Here is a 25,143-nt window from a genome sequence, read left to right as displayed (position 1 = left end):
TGTCATCAACGTTTTTTTTTTTTCATATGGAAATCAATGATCCTTAGTCATGGCTTTCTTGCTGGAAAGTGTAACATATGCTTTTCGGATTTGTTTTTTAGGAAAATCTAGAAGAGAGTTTTTAGAAAAACTCTAATCGTGACACAAACAATGGAGCGTCACGGCGTGTGCCACGTCACAAGTCCCGACGTGAGCATGTATGGGTCGCAACTCGAAACTGCAAAACCTTAATCTCAGGCTTGAGCCCTATTTAATGACACTAACTTCTAGAGTTCCCCATATTGCTCAGCCTCCAACCCTATAAACCCTTTACCTCTAAAATGTTAGCCTTAACTTATGTCCTTGTGTTTGGGGCATTAGAGAGAGATTGAATAGTTGGTTGTTATTTTGTGTCAAGAGAAGAAAACTCCATAGATTTTCTACTTTCTTGCGGCCTCCTCAAGCTCTATAAGTTATCAAGTCTCAAGCTTTTTGGATGATTGATATTAGATCTAGCATTTTATTGGTTTTTAGTCCCTTTTGGTCATGATTTCTATGGAGTTTAGAGAGCTATAGGTCCAAAGATGGTTTTGGTTAATGTATGGACCCATTATGTTTATTTGAACATTTTGGACTTCCTCTTTTGATTCATGCAAGAAAATGTTAGCTTTTTGGACCATTTTTAAACCTGAGATTTGAGTTATAACTTGTTTGGGACTTGTGAATGGATAAAGTTCAATTTTATCTATTAAGACCCCTGTTTAGATCAGATATAAGAATGCTAGCTTTTGACTTGTTGGATTAAGCACTTAATGGAATAAGAACTCTGACTCGGAAAGCACGAATCGACCATGGAAGGGTCGCGACACGAGCCTATATCCATATCTGATACTATTTTGTCGCCTAGTAATTGTGATGCGACCAGGAACTAGGTCTCGACACGTTGACCACTGACTTTGACCAATTTTACTTCTGTTCAAACTTTTTCAGATGTAAATATTAGACTGAGGTTTGGCCTCGATTTGGTATTAGGTGGTTGTGTTAGCTGTTTCGTTGTAGAGGTTGTTGTTGGGACTATGCTTCTAGACTCATGTGAGTTTCTCACTATACTGTGTGATGTTATATGTCCAGTGTGGTAGTGGAGTAGTTACTGTTAAAGGTGTAAATGTATGTTTAGGTTGGTTAATCTATTTGCTTGTTATGTGTTGGATCCTAGGGGAAGTTGGTTGTGAGCTTTTAGGCCCATTAGGATAGGTAGATGGAAGTTCAACAAGTCTTTGGGATGGTGCCCATATGTGTAACACCCACAATTTTGGGCTAGACGTTTAAGGGATAATAGTTATTATTATCCATATCATCGAACAATTAAAATTCTTGTAACATCCCAAAAATTTGAGCCAATTTAAAACTTCTTGATTCATTTGAAACCATTCAATTATTACAATTTGTTTTCAAAATAGTTTATACATCAGTGTTCCCAGAAATCATAATCGTAAATCGAGGAAGTGTACGGTCACGCCTTCGCCTACCCACGGCCCTCCGCTGAACCTGAAATAACAAACTGAAACTGTAAGCCCGAAAGCTTAGTGAGTTACCCCCAAATACCAACCTCATATAACCATAATCATAACATATCAACAAATACAGAACAACCATGCATCTCGAGTATACAGTGTGACTGGTCCGCCCGCACCGGGCCTTCAGTCCACCCGGCCCACTCTCTAAGTCTACAGTATGACTGGACCGCCCACACCGGGCCTACAGTCTATCTGGATCTATCCCGAGCCTTCGGTATGACTGGACCGCCATACGGGCCTACAGTCTATCCGGACCGCTCGTAGGGTATGCTGGCCTTCGGCACGAAGCAGGACCGCCTCAACCCAAACATTAAGCATATAACCATGTGTACATATAACAGGTAATCACACAACAGTCCATAGACAGACAAACCGATCTAACATATCATATAGTATAGCAACATCCTAACCAGGATACCGACCTAACCGGTCACTAACATAGCATCATCCTATATACCAGGATACCGACCCTAACCAGGTCACTAAACATAATACCGTCCTAATTACCAGGACGCCGATCTAACAGTTCGATAAACATATCAACAATCCTATAACCAGGATATCAACCTAACATGTCACTAACATATCATATCACCATCCTAACTACCAGGATGTAAATCAGTAAGCATATCATGCAATAATCCAAATACAAACTATAAAGGGCCAGCATTGGTGCCTTAGACCCTGTTGATATAGTGAGGATAACTCACTTTGAAATGTCGGACTGAACCACGAAAACACGCTCCCGAATCACTGCCCCAAACTCCAACACCTATAACCATCAATGTTCCAATCATAAATACCCATAAGTTCCCAACCTTTCAAGGTACCCCATAAGCCAACTAATCATACCCTGGTCAAAGTCAAAGTCATCAGTCAAGGTCAATAGTCCATGTTGACCCTAACTCGCCGAGTACCCTCGGCTACTCGCCGAGTTCCTTGAAGTGCTTGCCCACTCGCCGAGTCACCGGAGTGACTCGTCGAGTTCCTTCGGTTTACGATCGAAACCCTAAGGCCACTCGTCGAGTTTCCTTCTTGCAACTCGACGGTTACACGAGCATACATAAACTGGGGAAACCTCAACCGACTCGCCGAGTTGTTCATACACTCGTCGAGTCTACGACAATCTTCATTGGACTCGCCGAGTTGTTCTTCCAACTCGTCGAGTTCATGCCTATCTTCATGTGACTCGCCGAGTCGACCATGCGACTCGCCGAGTCCCTTCAGTACTTTTTTCCATACAGACTCATTTTAAGCCATACTAAGACGCCATACTGCAGATCCAACTTCCCAAGGCATGCTTATCACGTAAAGTTGCAAACTTTACGTGCATGCAAGGCTCTAATGACTCATAATGCCAAATCCAAGCTTGAAATGGGGTTTTACACTTAAGGAGGGGGGTCATACTTGCCAAAGTTGATAGCTTTATGGACTCACCAATCAAAGATAGTTCAGATCTGAAGTTACAACTTCAGATCTGGACTCATACCCAAAAATAGCTTCATAACCAAACCAAGGAGCCCTAATTTCATCCAAGGAGATCTAGAAAGGAAAATGAAGTTGGGATAACAGCTTAATACCTTCGCAAAAGATGCCAACTGAAGTAGATCTTGATCCCCACGAATTCCTTGCTTCAATCCACTTGTTTCCCCTAAGCTCGTCTCACCAAGAATCCTCTTCCAAAGCTTAAAACACACAATGGAGCACACACACGTATTAGGGTTTTGCTGAACTCTCTAGAGGCTGCAAGGAAGGCTAAGGGTAAAATGATCCTTTAAATAGGGTGCAAAACCCCAGAATTTAGGGTTTCATCCTCCAGCTCCTACTCGTCGAGTCCTTTCTTGGACTCGGCGAGTAGGTCACTTAAACTCGCGGACCAACCCGCTGCTACTCGGCGAGTCAGGCCACCAAATCGTCGAGTAGACCTTGAAATCATGAGAATTTATAACCATAAATTGATACTCGGGAATCGGGGCGTTACAATTCTTGAATAGGATATGTGTCATCCTCTAATTTTCATAACCAACTAAAACATTTTTACGCTTTTAAAATCATTTATTTATTTTTGCGGAAAATCCCAGTACAAACTATCATTTTGATTACAAATGTTTGTTTCCAAAATGTTAAAACCCTAAGGATTTCATAATCAACACAGATGCATAAGTTACAGCGTAAAGACCTGATGGTCCTGAATACTATTACAGGTTGTCTCTTAATCGCTCAGCATCGTAATCAAGTTCCAATGGCTTAAGTCTTGATACATGTGATGCATATGAGCTGAGTGGTCAGGTTGGGGAAACCTGGTGAGATACATAGGGATTTCAATCCCACGATATTGATATGTAACACCCTGTTTCAGATCGTTTCCATTTCGGGGTGGTAATCAAGGATTGGGTATTAGCAGGCATAGGATCCTTGAAGAAGTTAGTTTTGGGCTCATTTGGAAGTGGATGATGTATATTGGATGATCTGGGTATTTGGTTTGCATTTTGGAGCTAAAGGGTTTTTCAGTAATTTGTCAATTCGGGCTTCTATGGAAAATGGATGTTTGTTCGGGATATGGTAAGGCGGGTACAAGTTGATTAAAGCATAGAGCTTCTCGTTACCTTTTCATGGATATATGGATCGTCGGAATCGGATATGTATCGAAGAAGTTATCGTGTTCGGAATGTATAGGGTTTGAAGGGAAGTCCGAGTACGCGGGGCTTACCTGGCAAGTACGCGGGGCGTACAGGTGCGAAGGGTGGTACGCAAGTCGTAGTTCAGGGTACGCGTAGCATACTGCGAAGGTTGTATCGGGGGTATGGAACCTCGTACGCGAGGCGTACGAGGTGTACGCGGGGCATACGATGGTTAGAGGAAAACCCTAATTTTAAAAGAGTGTACCCTATATAAACACAATTATTCCTTAGGGCAGGCCTCTTTACCAGCCTCCAAGTCCCCAAAACCATATAAATCGTCCATTAGTCTTCATGATAGTATTTTGAGCTCATTGTGTTCATTCTTGGTGTGTTTGGTCCATTTCCAAGAATATAGAGTTTGGTGCAAGGATGGGGATCAAGAAAGAGCTTATGGATCTGGATTTTGGGCTTCATTTCCAGCATGTTTGAGGTAAAAACCTATGAAGTTGATCATGGATGTCTTAGATCTAGAATGTGTGATTTTTTGGTTCATTTTGGTCCCATTGATGAGATCTCATGAGTTCATATCGTTTCTGAAGCTTAGAGTTGCCATTCCTGGCATTATTTTGGTCCTTGAGTCATAAAATTGCCATTTTGAGGTCTAGACCCATTAATGCATTAATTAGGGCCATTTTCATGGAAGTAGAATGTTATATTTTGAGTTTGGGTTCATTTGTGGCATGCAAAGTCACCAAGTCAGTGACTTTATGGGTCTAGACATTGATTAGGACTCAGATCTGTGGTTTGGATCTTTAGGCTAAGCATTAAGTGCTTAATGGAAAAAGTTGGCTTAATAGAGGAGTATGTTGGGCGTACAAGCCATAAAGTGTGTACGCGCAGCGTACAGCTAAGTACGCCCTGCATACTCAGTCAGAATGGATTTCACATCTTTGGGCCTCGGTTTGGTCCATTTCATGGATCTATTTGCTTTGGGCCTTTGTGGGCCGTCTGAAAGCAGGCTTTTGTACTAAAGAAATTATTGGGCTTTAGGGTAAGGCCCATTAGAGGGGTTTGAGCCCAATTTGGAAAATCGGGCCATAAGTGGGCCTTGGAAGATTAGTTAGTGTTGAGCCTTTTTGTTGGATTAGGTGTCTAAGCTCATAACTATTTTGGTATGTACTTGACCCGATTATGAGCATGGTCCTTTTGGGTTACCTTCACCATAGCAACTAATAGGATGAATTATGGAGAAAGATGATTTATTATGATTTATTAATATATTATGAGAATAATATATTAAAGGAGAAATCATATTATTTAATTAATATTGGTCAAGAATTAATTTAGAATTAATTTTGTGGTCAAAATAGATTAATTGAATTAACGGGGACTGATTATGTAAATCAGTAATATTTATAGTTTGGGCTCATGGACCTTATTGGTATGAGGTTGACGAAATCTCTATGAGAGTCCATAAAGATTTCGTCCAAGGCTTGTCCATTAAGGAGTCCATATGTTGCTTAGGGCCTAAGCAAGGGAACTAGGGTTTCCAAGTTGATAACCCTAGAAGCCTCAACTATAAAAGGAACCCCAAAGGCTCCCAAAAAACGTCCCAAGCCATTCTAAGAGAGTCCTAGACATTTTTGAAGCCTCCTCCTCTTTCTCTTGTTCTTCCTTGTTGCTAGTGGTGTTTGTTAGGGATGAGCAGAAAAAGCAGGTACCTGCTTTCGGAACCGGAACCGCCTCGGAACCACCGGTTCTGGAACCGGAACTGCCTTAAGCGGTTCCGGTTCCGGTTCCCAAAGTTTCGGAACCGCCTAAAGCGGTTCCGGTTCCAATTTTTATTTTTTCAAAACCGCTACCCGTTGGATAACCTCCGGTTCCGGTTCCGATACCGGGTACACCACTGCTGCTGTTTTGTGTTGTTTTGCTGCTTTGAGACTATTTATGTTTTGTTGTTTTGTAGTTTGTTGTTGACTTATTAAATTCCACTTGTTGCTGTTTTAATATCATGTTTTTTAATTGTTTTAGTTTATATCTTGAACTCCTATTGCTTATAAAAGTTAATTTCAATGGCATGTATAAAATAAAAAAAATTAAATATTCAAAAGACGGGTACCCGGAACCGGAACCGGTCTTGGCGGTTCTGGGAGCGGTTCCAAATTTCTAGGAACTGGTGTAGGCGGTTTCGGTTCCAATACCAATAATTTCAGAACCGCCGATTCCGGGAGCGGTTCCGGTTCCAGCTAAAATAGGCGGGTACCCGGTTATGCTCATCCTTAGTGTTTGTAACTCCATTAGAGGTGCAACACTTGGGGCACTTAGCTTTCAGAGGTCAAGGATATTCAAGGAGTTCTTGTTATTGCTACATAACAAGTAAGGTAAGATTCCAAACCCTTATTTACATATGAATTTTGTTCTTAGACATGTTAGATTAGGGTTTATGCTTTAGAAGATTGTTTGCATGTATAACTTGAGGAAAACCTAGATCCAAAGCATTAGGGTTGCATGTACACCATAAGAATGATGTTATGCTCAAAACTCATCAGTGGTATCAGAGCCTAGGGTAGTTTTTCTGTTATATGATGCAAAAATTAAGTTTTCAAAACTGAAAAAATTGCGAATTTTCTAATCTGACCAGACTCACCTCGTGAAAACAGTCTGACAGCAGATTTCGAAATTTTTGCCCTAATTTGATTTGGATAATTACCATAAATTGTTTTTCCAAATAAAAATCAGATTTTTTAATTATGGTAATTGATATCCTAATCAAATTAATGGATAATTGTCAATTTAAGATAATTACTTCTTTTATAAGATAAAGATTAATTATTTGTATTTTGATTTGAATTATCTTGTAAGTAAAATAGATTAGGTCAAATTATGTGATAATTATTAATTATATGATATTTAATTATTTTTTAATTTTGATCTAAAAGATATTTTGAAAAAGTTTCAAAATTTGCCCTCAAGTTTTGGAATTTGAAATTTAATTAAAAGTTTTAATTTTGAAATATTAAATTCTAAAACCCTAGTATTTTGAATAAGTTCAAATTACACACTTATGGTTTTATTAAATTAATTAAGTGTTTAATTAAAATAGATAATTAATAAATCCATAATAGTATGGTTTAAGATTAATCAAATTAAAAGTATAATTTATTAATAGATTAAACCACCTAGTATTTTAAATTTGTAAAATACACCCTTATACTATATGTAAAATTAAAAGTCTAATATATTATATATGTATAAGTAAAGAGTCAGTCTTACCGTTAGTAGGCCTCATTCACGAAGCTTGTCTATAAGGGGTGTTTAAGGAAGCGGCCTGTAAAATGATCGTCATTGGGTATCCACTCTTACCCACCGCACCCTTGACTAGTGGAGGGTCGTTAGCCGAACCAGGTAGGATAGGAAACAACCTTCCATTATAAGTATAATGAAATACGAAGTAACTAAACACCTTTATAAATTCCCAAATCTTAGTTACTTTAGGAAGAATGTTAATTTGGTGCTAATCCATGAAATTGCACATTGCACCTTATTGGTCGTTAGTGGAGCGTGTGTGGTTAACCGGCACACTAATATGGGATCAATGAAGGATGGCAATGGGTAGCTCGTAGATTATCATAGATCAATGGAGCGTGTGTGGTTAACCAGCATATTGATTTGGTGATGGACGTCTTCGAGAGTACCAAGCTAATTTGCATGGTTATTCACACCTTATTTGTGATCCTCGGCATCCCAGTCACAAACTTCAAGGGCATAATCGAGATTAAACATGCCATTGAAAGGTTCAATGAATCTCAAAAGAACTAGGAGTTTCAATTCATTTAAAACTTAAACTACTTTTTCGTTTTTCATGGTGGGAATTGGTAAATCGTCATTTTCCTACCTTCAAATATTCTGCAATTGGATTACGGCATCCCTCTTCCGAATTGTAGAATATTGTGTTGGATCCTAGCCTTGATATTTCATTTGGGTGCTATATCAAGGACTCTTATCAACTAACTTGAATTTTCTCCCATTTTGTAGATGTCAAATAACTATGGTCTTCTCGAATCCTTTGGAAAAGGCTTTCCACACGAAGATGATGTTCCACAATTAGATCGTGGAAATGGAAATCATGCTTCACTTCCTCCACCTCCTCCAATAATTCTCCCTGGCCCACGTGTTCGAAGACTTGAAAATTTCAAGGTCACTCAAGCCCTTTTGGCAAGCAAACACGAAGATGGAAAGTCTATATATGCTCACGTCCTAGGGATGAAGTTGCACATTGACAAGTTGGGAATGTTGGGTGTTGAAATCTCAAGGAAGTTGGCTGTTGACTTGGTTCTTCAATCACTTCCTAAGTCGTATAGTGAGTTCATTGATGATTATTATATGAAAGACCACGACGTGACCCTCATTGATCTTACCTCTTTGCTTATTGATGCTGAATCAGCAATGATTTGGCGCACTGGTAAAGCAAATTTGAAATGTGGATCAACCTCCCAAACTTCCATGTACAAAGGCAATGGCAACAATAGTCCAGAAATGATTTCTTCTCCTAAGGGAAAGAAATATGCCATGGTCAAAAGGTTCGACCATAAGAGAAAGGCAAATTCTGAGATTGTCCCTTGTGCCATTCCCAAAGAGTCTGTGTGTTTCTACTGCCAAGAGAAGGGGCATTGGTTACGAAGCTTCCCTAACCACCTGAGAGATATAAGAGATGGGAGAGTCAAGATGTATGACTCTCTTCAGGTAAAATCCACTATCTAACTCTATTAAGTTCCTATTTGTAGATTCTTAATACATGATGTAATAAGATTGCATTTTGATATTTTGTAGGATCGAATAAAAGAAAGGAAGCTTAAAGGAAGAGTGAGCTGAGTCTGATCGCGAAGCGATGGATTTCGATCGCATGGCTCGATGATCGGATTTTTAGCTACTACTTAGGAGTTATGATAGATTGCTTAGGAATATTTACATAGTTTTCATTTGTAATTGCATTGTAAGGACAAGTTTTTCCGCGTTTTTATAAATAAAATAAAATTTGCTTTTGTCTTATTTATATTTTCCTTGCAATGGCATTTGTGAAAATTGATGTTTGTATGTTTCTATTGTTAGCAATATTGAAAAATGGATGTGATTCTTAGTTATGTTATTTGTGGTAGTGTAAAAAAAAATTACCAAATAAGGAATGATTCTCATCACCCAAGTTTCAATTAGACAGAAACTTAGAATCATGCAACTGGTATTGTATGATGAATGATAACCTTCATATTTGGCAAATTTAGACTAATTCCTTGTTCACATAAATATGTGAGTCAAGTGAAGGACTAGGGAAACTAGTACATATTGATGTGTACTGGTCAAGTCCACCACAAAGAATGATAAGAATATTCGTTATGATTTACTAAAGTGTAGTAAATATGGTTATACATACAAGATTAAGTGTAATTGGAAAAGTTTCAATGAATAGCAGAACGAATAAGAAGAATCAATTAGGCAGAAACATAAAAGTGTCTCCAATCTGAAAAGAAGGGAGAGTACTTAAGTATCATGTTTTATGATTGACTTAATGATTATGAAACCGTGTCACAATTGATCCTCTAAGAACACCTTAGTGCACTAGTATGGCTAAGAAGAGGAATCGGGAATTGTTGAAATGGTTAAATCAAGAAAAATGAGCCATACTTCGTTCCAAAATCGAGTCTTAGAGTCATAATCCAAAATTATGATTTGAGTGACATAATTAGGTTTATAACACTAAACAAATGTGGAGTAAGAAATGTTTATTACTCTTGTGCGTTTGAAATTGGTAAGTTGTGATGTCTTGGATGAGACAAAGACCAACTAAGACCAATTGTGTGTAGTGTTTGCCTTGATAAGGACCCACACTAACTCTTGAATATTTGTTTGTTAAGGAATGTTTCTTGACAAAAGAATCTTATATGTCAAGAAGTCAGTGGGAGTCTTAAGGATCTTGAAAAGGTTCAAGAACTAATCAAGAGCAAACCTATTGTTAATCACTAGCACACGACTTGAGGTTTATAACCTATCATGTTGACATATTCTTATTTCTGTGCCATTCCAGTTGAGTTGACTATGCATGTGAGTTCTATGAGTTCTCATTTGAATGCATAAAGGCAAAGCACCTTGATTAGTAAAAGTTCATTGATATGTGAGGGTGACCTGCTAAACAAACTGGAAGCATTGGTAGGCCCTTATGCTAATAGATGGCAAGAAATTAAGATTGAACAAGTTCAGTCCATAAGAGTTTGGATTTGTCACAAACCTTGTCTTGTGATTATGGTTATGACAAATTCACATGGATAGGAACACGTACACCATAAAATCTAAGTGTCATAAGGTTTCTCTCCAATTCATGAAAATGATTGTGAGGAAACGCTTTCACTAAGAAGATTTTAAGGAGATAACAATTGTAATATTTGCATTCTCGAATTCGATTATGATTATAGCATCCCTCTTCATAGTTCGAATTGTGAGAAATGGAAAATAGTTTGAACATTTAAGACTTATTACTATAAGTTCTGAAATTGTTTAGACACACATGTGAGTTTTCTAAAAGGTGTATGAGTTTAGGTAAAGGCTTATTGAAGCAACTGGTATCAGAAATATGAACTTTGGTTATGAAACTCAATAAGTATTGATTTCTAGAAGTCCAGCTGATTTCTGAATACATGTCAAAGTTAGTGGAAGCATAAGTGTTATGCTGGTAAGGATATAATCATCATGTTAGTGGGAGCATGATCATTATGGTAAGTATTGCAAGTTAACAATATTAATTATAGAAAACAAAAGTTTCAATTCGTAAAGTTGCAGAGGTTGAAAAGTTGTTCTGCTATAATTAAGGGAGAAAAATATTATACTTCATTTCAAATCTAAAAGCTTAGATCGAGAAATTTTAATCAAATTTAGTCAAAGAACATATATGAATGTTATGTTGAAAAGATTCAACATAAGGGAATTCTATATATATGGCAATATTATAGCAAGAGACTGGTAAAGTATCGTGTCTTTATGTAAGACATTATGAATCGTGTTCTATACGCTTTGGTTATAGGATCGATTGCATATGTTGTAATATTCGACAGTTCTGATTTTCCAAATGCCTAGGGTTTAAGAGGGAAAAAGGACCAGAACCGGAATTGACTAAAATAATTAAACAACTGTCAAGGACAATCTGAGGTTCCCTAAGGATTGGTCGCTTGTGAGCAGTTGAAATTAAAGTATTTAATGGAACATATTGGCATTATTATGAATAGATAGGAATCTATTAAGAATAAGTTGTCATATGGCGAATATGGAAATGTTTCCGTAATGGGAGTTGGATATTAAGAATCTATATAGATTAGAAACTTTTATGCAAGAAGGATGTTCAAAGGAATGTACTTTGAATGTGAGACTTCATGTCTATGGAGTTGTCTTGTAACAATATCTAATAGAGCACTTTGTATTTTCATTGGCAAAGTCTTGGTAACTTTGGTGCTGTGAAATTACAAAAGGATCATTGCATAAAATGTTAGAATCTAACATATTCTGATAGTGGCAAGAATTTGGTATTCTTACACTTATAATAAGGATTAGGAGTTATGAAATGATCATCGTTGGTAATGTGTTCAATTGATCTATTTCACAAAGTGAGGACCATAGGTAAACATGGTATGCATGCTTGGAGCATGGGATAACTATTGTTTCAATTCAAGTAGTAAGTTGATTACTCGAAACATTATACAATGAATAATGTGTAATCAATATGGTGATTAAATAAAAGGTGTTTTATTTATACTCAAAAGGTTGAGACCATATTGGATTCGATTATTCTTGTGTTTCAGTTCGCATGTTTTGACTTCCCGAATAATAAGATTATTCAAACATCCACAGTCGATCATACGTTGGAAGTAAGTATTGAGGCAAGACTGTCATGAATCTGTCTGTAGATTGTCTAAAGTGTTTAGACATAGCACAAGTCTGTTGCAGAGTTCATGAGTACTTCTGTAATAAGATTAGAGTATTGGATTAAACTCACGCTCACTTGAATCACTTCATGGATTTTATCACGAGTGATTAGTGAGACGATAATATCTTATATTCTTGAAACAGAGAGATATGAGTTGCATTCTACAAGTCGGTTGCGTATTGATAATGCGTAAACGCACCAGTAACTTGGTGTTATAAAACGTATTGTTGTGTGTGATTTGATGAGTAAATAGAGAAAGCATATGAGTTGCAGTTTATCCATTCCTTTTACCCTAAGTGGGATAAAAGCGATATATGTGGGCCCCTCGATGATTTAGTGATGACACCCCAAAGCGCTTGGCCAAGCCTGCACTGATTTGATCTGTTCAATTAGTCAGTTGTCATAAATCGAAAATCGGGAAACAACACATAGACAGAGAGAGTGATTATAATCCATGTCTCATGTCTATACGATATCTTGAGAATAGAGGAATATATGATCCCTTATCTAAAGGATGCGTTGCTGATAAGATCAGAGTTCGACAACGGCTTTTGAAAGCTACGATTGCTAATCAGGTTTTGAAGTCGTACTTGAAAAATAGTTATTAGACTTATCCAAGTGAGAGATTGTTGGATTAGGTGTCTAAGCCCATAACTATTTTGGGATGTACTTGACCCGATTATGAGCATGGTCCTTTTAGGTTGCCTTCACCATAGCAACTAATAGGATGAATTATGGAGAAAGAGGATTTATTATGATTTATTAATATATTATGAGAATAATATATTAAAGGAGAAATCAAATTATTTAATTAATATTGGTCAAGAATTAATTTAGAATTAATTTTGTTGTCAAAAGAGATTAATTGAATTAACGGGGACTGATTATAAATCAGTAATATTTATAGTTTGGGCTCATGGACCTTATTGGTATGAGGTGGACGAAATCTCTATGAGAGTCCATAAAGATTTCGTCTAAGGCTTGTCCATTAAGGAGTCCATATGTTGCTTAGGGCCTAAGCAAGGGAACTAGGGTTTCCAAGTTGATAACCCTAAAAGCCTCAACTATAAAAGGAACCCCAAAGGATCCCAAAAAACATCCCAAGCAATTCTAAGAGAGTCCTAGACGTTTTTGAAGCCTCCTCCTCTTTCTCTTGTTCTTCCTTGTTGTTAGTGGTGTTTGTGACTCCATTAAAGGTGCAACACTTGGGGCACTAAGCTTTCAGAGGTCAAGGATATTCAAGGAGTTCTTGTTATTGCTACATAACAAGTAAGGTAAGATTCCAAACCCTTATTTACATATGAATTTTGTTCTTAGACATGTTAGATTAGGGTTTATGCTTTGGAAGATTGTTTGCATGTATAACTTGAGGAAAACGTAGATACAAAGCATTAGGGTTGCATGTACACCATAGGAATGATGTTATGCTCAAAACCCATCACTTTTTTATTGTGGATTTAGGAATCTTGGTAACAGGCGACGCTTTCCTATTCCCCATGATCAAGTTCATATTCCCATTCTCCATATCCCTACTTCTTCTTAGACCATGCAATTAAGAACAAATGTGAAAACCACATCCTGTATCAAGGACCCAAGAACTAGTATGTGATGAGTTTTTAGATTGAATAGTGTAAATACCTGCGATGGTGGGTTTTATCTTCCCATCCTTAATGTCCTGTAAGTATTTAGGGCAGCTTCGTTTCCAGTGCCCCTTTTCATGACAATAGAATCACTCTGCTTCCTTTGGATTGGATGAGGGAGAAGCAGAACCACCTTTGGACCTACTAGAAAAGGATCCATAATGAGAATTTACCTTGTGATTCTTTGAAGGAACTTTCCTTTTCTTCCCTTTCCCATGTCTAATTGCCAAGACTGGGGTAGCAGCAGTAGGAGTGGGTACAACAGACTTGCCTTTTAAACTACTTTCATCAGTTCTCAGAAGGCCTTGAAGCTTGCTTAGAGTGACTTCCTCTTTGTTCATATGATACATCATCCTGAACTGATCATAACAAAGAGGTAAAGAGTGTAGGATAATGTCGATAGCCAACTCTTTGTCAAAATTGACATTCAAATTTAGCAAGCGGTCCACATATCTTTGCATCTTTTGCAAGTGGGCCGTGATGGACTCTCCATCCTTCATCTTTGTTCTTATCATGGAGGCAATGATCTAATACCTTTCTTGTCGATCACTCTGATGGTACCTTTCCATCAGGTATTGGTGCATCTTGAAAGGCCAAAAGTCCTCGTAGGACTTCTGAAACTCAGAAGTCATAGTGGCTAGCATGATACACGACACCTTTGCCGCATCCTTCTCATGAGCCTTATACTCAGCCAATTGCTCAGGAGTAGCAGTTTCTTCATCAATCTCCTTTAGCTCTTTGTCGAGGACATATTCCTTTCCCTCGTATCGAATGGCCATGCGAATGTTTCGAATCCAATCGTTGAAATTTGACCCATCGAAAATGACCCTCTCATATAAGTTCATGAGGGAGAAAGAGCCGGAAGAGTTTGAGTTTGAAGCATTGTTTGAGGTTGACATCTGAAAAAGAAAGACAAGTTTCATTAGATAGAAATTCCTTAATATAACACCCAAATGAAATATTAAGGCTAGGACCCAAACATAATAATTCACAACTTAGAAAAGGGATGTCGTAATCTAATTGCAAATTATTTGAAGGGATGTAAATGACGATTTACCAATTTTCACCACCCAAAACCAAAATTTAAAAGAATTAAGTTTTATGAAATTCCTAGTTCTTTAAGATTCATTGAACCTTTCAATGGCATGTTTAATATCGATTATGCCCTTCAAGTTTGTGACTGGGATACCGAGGATCACAAACAAGGTGTGAATAACCCTGCAAATATGTGTGGTACTCTCGATGTCATTCATCATCTAATCAACATGCCGGTTAGCCACACACGCTCCATTGATCTATGATAATTCTCGAGCTACCCTTCGCCACCCTTGTTAGCCCAAATTAGTGTGCCGGTTAACCAAACACGCTCCACTAACAACTTGGCAAGGTGTAAAGTGCAATTTCATGGAATAGCACCATTTTCACATTTTTCCTAAAGTAGTTAAGATTGGGAATTTATGAAAAACATTTAGTTACTTTTATAATTATCATTATACTTTGTAATGAGAATTAATGTCCTATCCTACGCGTTCGACTAACGACCATCCACTAGTCAAGGAAGCGGTGCGTGAGAGTGGACACCCATTCAATCGCCATTTTATAGGCAATTTCCTTATACCCCCCTTATAGACCAGCTTCGTGAATGAGGCCTACTAATGGTAGGAATGATTGTCTTATACATATATATATATATATATAAGTATTAAGTGATTAATATTATAATAGTATAAGGGTTTAATTTTAAACTTTTAAAACTCTAGGGTTTAGAATTTAAATATTTCAAAATCAAAACTTTTGAATCAAATTTTAAATTCCAAAACTTGAGATCATGTTTTGAAACCTTTCAAAACCTCTTAGATCAAATTTGAAAACAATTAAATTAATCATATAATTTATCTATAACACAAAATTTGACCTATAGAAAAATAATTCAAATCAAATTCTATAAATAATTAATTTATCACATAATCAAGTAATTATCTTAAAATTAACAATTATCCTCCAATTGGATGAGGATAATCATCACCTTATCATAAAAAACGAATTTTATCAGTCAAAACAGTTTGTAGTAATGATCCTAATCCAATTTTGGCCAAAAAAAACCCGAAAATCTGCCAACATATGATCCAACTCGTCGAGTTGGCTCAACTCGTCGAGTCCTATTATGGACTCGTCGAGTTCATCATGCAGAGAGCAGATTTCAATTTGCTTCAGCTTTGAACAACTAACCAATGCATCAATATAACAGAAAACACCCTAGGTTCTGATACCACTGATGGATTTTGAGCACTATAACAATCCTATGGTGCACATACAACCCTAATTCTTTGGATCTAAGTTTTCTTAAGTTATACATGCAATTTTCTTTTATGCAAAGCATGAACCCTAACTAGCATACAATTTTGAGATTTACAACATAAAACAAGTTAGATGAATACCTTTTTGTTGTAGCTTGTAGAACTTGGCCTTTCAAGAGCTTAGTACCTCAAATGTGATACCTCAAATAAGTCACAAACACCAAAGAACAATGGAGGATTATGAGAGAGAGGCTAGGAGGCACCAAAAATCGGCTAGGGTTTCTTCTTGGAAGTCTTGGCTGATTTTGGGGGTGCTAGGGGTTACATTATAGTGTGGAATTCCTAGGGTTTTAACTTGTAAACCCTAATTCATTTACTTAGGCCTTTAAGCAATCCTATAACTCATTTAATAGGCCATTTGGACTAAATCTTCATGGACTCTCACATAGATTTGGTCCATCCCTAATCAACATGGATCATTAGCCCAAACTATATGTATTACTGATTTACCTAATCAGTCCCTGTTAATTTAATCAGTCTTTTTTTATCACTAAATTAATTCCAAATTAATTCCTGATCAATACCAATTAAATAATATGATTTCTCAATTAATATATTATTCTTATAATATATTAATAAATCACATATAACCTCCTTCTCAAATATCCATCCTATCAAATTGCTCTGGTGAAGGCAACCCAAAAGGACCATGCTACTATTGGGTCAAGTACATACCAATTATAGTTATGGGCTTACACACCTAATCCAACAATATTGTCTTGATGTTGGTGGTTCGGGGATCTGTCAGCCAACAACCAGATTTCGTCTGTATGATTCGGTAGTGCGAGGTGAGTTTTCCTCGCTGTACTTGTGGGTCAAAGGCACTAATGTCGGCCCTTTGGATTGTTATCCTGGTTTATCATATGATTGAGTACTGTGGTGATCTGTTATATCTGTATCCTGGTAGATAGTGTTGGGTTTTATTTCAAAAAATAGTTTCATAAACTAGAAAAATTATGGCAACGAAAGACTTTAATTTTGAAATAACATAAACATTTTATACCCACCAAGGATCTTATTGCAAGTTATAGAAAGATTAAACACCAACCAAAGGAAGGATGAAGAAATAACAACCTTTGTAGTTCTTTAGGTCCTCTTGGGAGGCTTGGAAGTTGATGAAGAATGTGAAACCTTTAAGACACCAACAATGACTCAACTTGATGTAGATGCTAGTCTAAAACTCTTAAACTCTTAAGCTTGAAGTTCATAATCAATATGAACTTCAAGAGAGCAAAAGATATGCAAGTAATCTTCAATAACTCAAAGCAAAGAAGAGATGGAGAGTCTCCCATGGAGCTCTTAGCCATTGGAAGAAAGAATGAGGCAAAAACTTCAAGAGTGGAAGCCTCATATTTATAGTGCCTAAAAGTGAAGTTATTAACCATTGGTTCCTTCAACTTTAGACAAACCTGTCTCCTTGTCATAAGCATGTCTCCCATGCCTTTAAAGCATGATTAGACAAGTCATACACTTCTTCTTTTTATGCATATCTCGAAAATTGCATAAAGAAGAAGAAATAAAGTCAAACTTTTATAAACTCTTTTATAAAATATAAACCTTGTCTTTTAGGAAAAAGACAAAAAGGATTCAACTAGTCCAAAAGTTTGTACATGACTTATAAATCATACCATATGATATATATTAAGTTACTTGCTAATGGAATTTATCATTTCCATGAAATAAATAGTTTCCAATTTAATTAAAAGAGTTTTATTGAATATTTATTAAAATCAATTTCTAATAAATAATCAATTGTATCAAGTTGTTGTTAGTGTGACCCATTAGTATCATATGTTATTTAGCAATATCACTTTAATATGATTCTTGAGCATACTATATCTTTCAGATAGGATGATGCTACGCTTAGTGATCTGTTAGATATGCATGTTATCTGTTCTGACTATATGTTTACCAGTCGCATGTGTTGATGTAGTGTGGTTAGGTTGAGATTGTATTGCTTTGTGCTGTAAGTCAACAAACCCAGTAATATTTATGTCGGTATGTTATATGTATGCTTATCTGTTATGTATATGTCGACATGGTTTGTGTGTGTGGTTGGGTTGAGGCGGTCCTGCTTAGTGTTGAAGGCCAATAGACCTAGGGCGACCTAGATAGGCTGTAGGCCATTGGGGCGTACCAGTCAGGCTGAAGGCCCGAAGAACGGTCCAGATAGGCTGAAGACCCGGTGAGGCGGTCTAGTCATGCCGAAGGTTATGTGAGCGGTCCAAATAGTCTATAGGCCGGTGGGGCATTCCATTCACACTGAAGGCTCTGTATGCATGTTGTTTGTTGTTTATGTTATATGTTGTGTATTGGTACTTTGCGGGAACTCACTAAGCTTTGTGCTTAAAATTTTTGGTTTATCGTATCAGGTGTTTCAGAGATTTGTGGCAAAGCGAAGGCGTGACCGTGCACATCCTGCTTTTATGTCGTTGATCTTGGGAGGCACTGATTTTCAAATAATGTTTTGAGAAAACCATTTTTGTGAACATTTTTAGTAAAAGGACCGTTTTGAAAAGTTTAAAATTGTTGAAATTTTTTAGATGTTACATCTTCTTTGTCAGATAATTTTAATAAACTTGAATCACTTTGGAAAGAATTTGATGGTCTAACTAGCTTAACTGAGTGTGTTTGTGAACCTGCTACAAAACTTAATGACCATTCCAAACTTATGAAATTAATGCAATTCCTTAGTGGTCTTGATGATACTTACAATCAGGTCAAAATTCACATTTTGTTAATGGAACCTCTTCCAAGTGTCAAAATTGCTTTCTCCATCTTATCTTGGGAAGAGTCTCTTCAGAAAAATGGATGATTATCTTTTGTTAGTACTTCCAAGACTCAAGCTTCTGTGTTTAATAGCAGGGAATGATTTTAAAAGAAATCAGAATCAGGGTAGGTATAGGATTCAGGAATTACAATGTAAAAATTGTGGTCTTAAGGGTTATCTTATTGACAGGTGTTACAAGCTAATAGGATATCCTAAAGACTTTAAACCTAAAAATGATGGTAATGGTCAGAATAATCAGAACATATCGGCTTATGTTAATTCATCTTCTGTATCTTCTAGCAGTTCTCATTCTAATTAGTTTGATTCTGCTGCAGGAGGTGATGCTCACTATCTTACCAGAGTAAAATATAAAAGATTTCTTTGTCTTATAAAAGTAACCTCTACTACTGAAGATGTTACTGCCACTGCTAATATGGCATGTATTCCTTTGTTTCAATGTTCTAATTCTATTTTTTTCCTAGCCCTTCACAAAATTAGATTGTTGATTTAGGAGCCAATCAACATATGATTGCTTTTGAATCCCGTCTTCGTGACACTGTGGATATGTCCAGACTCAATCTTCTTGTTAAACACCAAAATGGGTCTTCTGCTAAGATAAATAAAATTGGAAATCTTTAGTTGTCCTCCAATCTTACCTTATTTGATGTTTTTGCTATTCTTGAATTTAATTTTAACCTTCTCCCTGTTCATAAGCTTTGTAAGGACAATAATTGTGAAGTTGTTTTTTCTGAGCATAACTATAAAATTTAGGATTTACTGTCAAAGGAGATGGTGGAGAGTGGTACAGAATCTGGGGGTCTATATTATCTTGACTATTGACCCTCAGGTATTTCTTCTAACATAATAGGTCCTAGATGTTGTGTTTCTAAACTAACATGGCATAGTCGTCTTGGTCATCCTGTTGATCAGGCTTTAGGGTCTTAAAAAGAAAAATTAAAATTGGGCAATGAGTCTTTTCCTCCTTGTGATGTCTGTTATAAGGCTAAGCAGTCGAGGGAGTCTTTTACTCTTAGTCAACATAATACTACTATTCTTGGTGATTTAGTTCATTTAGATCTGTGGGGACCTAATAGAGTTATTTTAAGTATTTTATGACTATAGTGGATGATTACAGAAGGGCTACTTGGGTTTTCCTTTTGAATCTAAAGAGGAAGTTTTTAACTATTTTGTGTCTTTTTCAAAAAATTTACTCAATCAGATTGATTCTAAAATCAAAATTATTCGTTCAGATAATGGTACTGAGTTTGTTAATAGTATTATGAAATCTTATTACTTTAATAATGGAGTAATACATCATACTTCATGTGCTTATACTCCACAACAAAATGGAGTTATTGAGATAAAGCACAAACATATTCTGAATGTTGCTCGTTCTCTTCTTTTTCAATCTGGAGTTCCTGTTAGATTTTGGGGTGGTTCTATTCTTACATCTGTTTTTTTAATAAATCGTATGCCTACTTCTATTTTAAATGGAAAATCACCCTATGAACTTGTTTTTGAATGAACTCCTACTTTAAACATTTGATAGTTTTTGGTTGTCTTTGCTTTGCAGTTAAACTTAATGTTATTGATAAATTTTCTGCTGAGAAGTGTATTTTACTTGGTTATTTTGTTGATAAAAAGGCATATAAACTTTTTAGCCTTGATAGTAATTCTTTTTTTATCTACAAGGATGTAAAATTTTACGAGTCAGTCTTTCCTTACGAATTAAAGTCAACTTCTGTTGATTTGTCCCTTGATAATAGTGGCCCTTGTGATCCTTTTTCCTATGATGAGTTTGGACCTAATGAAAATCAAAACAATTCAATTAATTTGGATAGGTTGAGAGTTGAAATGCAGCAGGATGGTGCTGATGCAGCCACCAACCTGGATGAAAGTGGTACCAGTGAGGTCAGCAACCAGAGTGGCGAGGCAGTTGTGCCTCCCATTGACAGTTTTGTTCCAATTCCATTTGTTAATTCTGAGGAAAGTAGTCAGTCTTTTATGTTGCCTTCACTTGAACATGTTGTAGGGTCTTCTAGGTTTAGGAGGGAGTCACATGTGTCTGCTAGATTTGCTGACTATATTGTAGAGCGTAAACATAAGTATGGGATAGAAAGATCCGTTAATTACTCTTTTGTAGATAATGATTGATATTGCCATATTTATACATATTTCTAGGCATTATTTTAATACATATTAAGCTAAATTTGGTTAACGGATTAGATATTTGATACATATTAAGTTACATTACATTTTTTCAGCCAAAAATAGACATTCTTGAAGAAAATAACTGAAACCAACAAAAGTTGGATAATTGTAGGATCGGAGCTGAAAAAAGAAACAAAAAGGATGTTGCTGCTAGCTTGACCCCTCGTCAGCGTTTTAGCCTTATCTCATGACTCATGACTCTGGTTGACAAGATTCAAAATGTTTCGGAAACTAGACAGAATTTCGGACAACTTTCGTGTGCGTACCATAATGCGAGTTTCAGTTCCCACGTCGTGGAAAAGGAATTACCACGATGTGGAGGGTCAAAAATCCCCGTGTCGGTGTACGAGTTCGCGTTCGACAAGAAATCCCACCACCACGACGTGGAAATCTAAAGGCCACGACGTTTCCTTCCTTTCCTAACATATAATCTTCTGAAATTTGGGGCATACACGGTTTAAGTGATGGCCATGGCGTGTAGCCTATTTCCCAAGCCGCGATAACCAGAATTTGGAAAGTATATATATTCTGGACATTGGGTCGTTTTTAGAGGTTGGAGGCCTTAGGGCTACGATAATTAACGAAGAAAAACCCTTCCAAGAACCATTGGGGGGTAGAATTCGACTAGAGATCAGAGGATAAGGAGATTAAAGCAAGGATTCGCGTATAATCGATCGGTTTGCCTAGTTTAATCATCTTTAGCCTTGTTTTCCTTTTGTTTATGTGTTTTCCAACTGTGATTATGGGCTAATAACCCTTGCTTTCGTTTAGATTAGATGAAATCCTAAATACTATGTGTTGATTTCTTATTTGATGGCTTGATGAAGTTACTTTTGCTTTCAATATTCTTTGATAAATCTAAACCTAGCTTGTTAAAGTTTCTATCTTTATTGCCTTGACTCATGTTTTGTGTAGTTAAACTGCAGTTGATTGCATGAACTTGGTTTACCTAGTTGTTCATGATCATTAAATTGTTAGAGCTAGGGATTGGCTATAACCTAGTATAAGTGATAAGTTAGTTGCTTAACTGTGTTAGAGAGCAATGGTATTTAGATTCTATCATTCAGAGTTCAAATTATCTTTAAAATCAATTTAGTATCCTTAAATTGCATGATCATTGGGGTTAAAGTTATTGAATTGACTTATGCTAGTTAGTCTGATCATGATGACTAGTAACTTTTATTTGGTAACTAACGGAATTAGATCATTGTCTTGAAATCAACCATAGGAAACAGGAGGGATTCGAAGCTAAACAACAGTATTTATTACTCTTGATTCTAAATCGTCTTTATAGTCATTAATTATGTATTTTCATTTAAATTTTTCTGAACTTGTAAAATCAGATAAAACCCGCACTTTTAGTTGTTTTTCTTAGTCTAGCTTTTAGTAATTATTTTATTAATAAAATACCATTCCCTGTGTTCGACACCGACTTACCTAAACTATTCTATAATCTGACTAGGTACACTACATATAGGTGCATAAATTAGTCAAGTTTTGTTAGGTTATAAATTTAAAACTGTTAGGTATATAAATATGCACATCAAGTTTTTGGCATCGTTGCCGGGGAAGGGCTTATTTTAGTTGAAAATATTTGCTTCTGGTTAATCGATCCTTTTTGTAGGGTAAAAGCTACAAAAAGTTATTTTTCTAAATTTTGTTTATTTTCTGTCCTGACATTCCCCACAACATGGCAATATCCTACCATGGCATGGGCACTAGCAATTTTGTTTTTATTTTTAGTTTTTTTAGTTTATTTGATTTTATTTCTTTTTTGTTCGTTTTACGCTTATTTTCTAGTTTTATCGTATCAAAGAAAAATGGGAGACATCAAGAAAATTAAAATGGAAGAATACAATCGGCATATGAGGAACGACAACAGATCGGGTCTTGATCCACCGAAAATCCGAACCACGAAAAAGTTTGAACTTTCAGGGCACATTCTTGGCATGCTAAAGGAACTACCTTTTTTGGGAAGGAGAATGAGGATGCTTATGAGCATGTAGAAGAGTTGGTGGAAATTTCTAACTATTTTAATGAACCAAACGAGAGTAAAGATGTGGTGATGCTTCGACTTTTGTCGGTCACATTGAAGGGTGAAGCTAAGGAATGGTTAAAATCACTTCCTTTCGGAGCAATCACGACATGGGATGACTTTAGGACAGAATTTGTTCATCAATTCACCCCTCCTTCCATAGTAGCAAGACTCAAGTGAAATATCCAAACTTTCCAATAATTAGAGGGGGAGTCGTTATACGAAGCTTGTGAGCGCTAAAAGAGATTTTTATGACATTGACCTCAACATGACTTCAATATGTAAAAGGAAATATCGATATTTTATGATGGAGTCAATTTGTGCACTCGACAACTTCTAGACTCACAAGGGCCCATGACGAAGAAGGATCCAACCACGAATAAGGCGTTAATTGAGGAATTCGCTAAGAATTCGAGAGAGTATCACAACCCGAGAAAGGATATCACTAGAGAGAAATCGAGTAGAGATGGAGGCCAAGATTCCATTATTTCTATAATTGCAAAGCTAGACGCAACAGATGAAAGGATCACAAAAATGGGTGATTCAATTTATTCAGTACAAGATAGATGTGGAGCTTGTGGAGGAACCCATTCTACACGAGATTGTGCATTGGAATACAAAAGAGCTCGAAACACGACATAATATCAACAACTCGAGCATGATCTCTACCAATTAGAACGAGTCCAATCCGACAAGATAAATGCTCTCAAGTCAATGCTCTTTAGATTCATGGAAGCTAGCAAAAAAAGACATGATGCCACTGATGCAACACGTAGAGATCAACAAGCATCTATCATGAGAATCCACACAAAAGTCGGGCAATTGACGAAGCTTGTGCAAAAAAATCTACCGGATTCACCTTCAAGAAAAAACTGAACCAATCCCAATCTCTCAAGTCATGGCTGTTTATACAAAAAAAAAGGAGGAAATAGAGCATATGTGGGTCCATGATTCAATAGATCAGCAGTCCAATCAGTCACTCGAATGAAAAGCGAAGGAATATAAGAGTCGTGACTATGCTCAGTCTCCACGACGTGGAGGTAATATTGACACATCGTGGGCGATAATAGAAGACTATGAATTTTCTTTCGTTGAGCCGTATCGACCAACTCTCCCTTACCCATCTCGTGCCAATGCAAATCTGGTGAAGCAAGAAAACACAAAGTTCATTGATTAGTATGAACTTGAATACATTAAGGAAGAAGAATGGGAAGAATAGGAGGAACCTTTAGAAGAAGAGCAATCAGAAAAAGAAGTGAATCGTTCAAAACCTCTAATGTCAACACCAATGATTTTCGAGGTGTTTGCTTTTACAAGACCTATAGATCAAGTCTCGGAGACAGTTGAAGGAAAATAAGAAGAGAGTGATGAGTCCAATTTTGAAAAGAAGAACCCTGAGAGAAACAAGACAAAAGCTAAAGATACGGGAGTGAAGGAAAAATTCAAGCGAAAACACAACGAAGATAGCAACCCAACAATGCAAGAAAGCTCAAAAAGGCATTAAATAGAAGGGTTGCCTACAAACGAACATGGCTCGAGATAATGGAGAATAGGGGGTTATACTTCGACTTGACGCAACATAGATGGAAAGGAGTCTTGCTCATGACTCCTATAAAAAAATGCTTCTCGGGAGGCAACCCAACGTTTTTACTGAGTTTGCATTTTCTTTTTCTTTTAGATTTTTAGTTTTTTGTTTTCTTTTATGAGTCTTGTTTTTTTGAACTAAATGATGATGTGTTTTTCTAGTTCTAGATCTCATTTTTCAGTATTCAAAGGAGTAAAAGCAGCAAAGAAGGCAAGAAGCTAAATTGGAAAAAGCTGTGAGAAGTTTTAAAGAAAATCAAAGAGCACAATTTTGAATAAGTGTGGGGTGTGTATCTCTTTTCTAAGAGTTTAGTGGAGACTTCGGAGGATAAAAAGAAGATAAATAATGCCTAGTGATGAATTAAAGAATTTCCAGAAAAAAGTGGGGTAAAAATTGTTTTTG

General features: G+C 36.6%; 1 non-coding gene across 1 annotated transcript; it reads right to left on the bottom strand.

The window, feature by feature from the left end:
* Positions 1–23,324: 23,324 nt before the first annotated feature.
* On the bottom strand, positions 23,325–23,431 carry LOC145128117 (small nucleolar RNA R71). Its single transcript, XR_013716718.1, has one exon. It is a non-coding gene; the product is annotated as a small nucleolar RNA R71 (small nucleolar RNA).
* Positions 23,432–25,143: the final 1,712 nt, after the last annotated feature.

This window comes from Lactuca virosa, chromosome 7, assembly GCF_052849685.1.
Source record: "Lactuca virosa cultivar CGN04683 chromosome 7, Lactuca_virosa_CGN04683_v6, whole genome shotgun sequence".
NCBI classification, from domain to species: Eukaryota; Viridiplantae; Streptophyta; class Magnoliopsida; order Asterales; family Asteraceae; genus Lactuca; species Lactuca virosa.
Note: the sequence above shows the minus strand (reverse complement) of the source record. Positions and strands in the feature narration are given on the sequence as shown.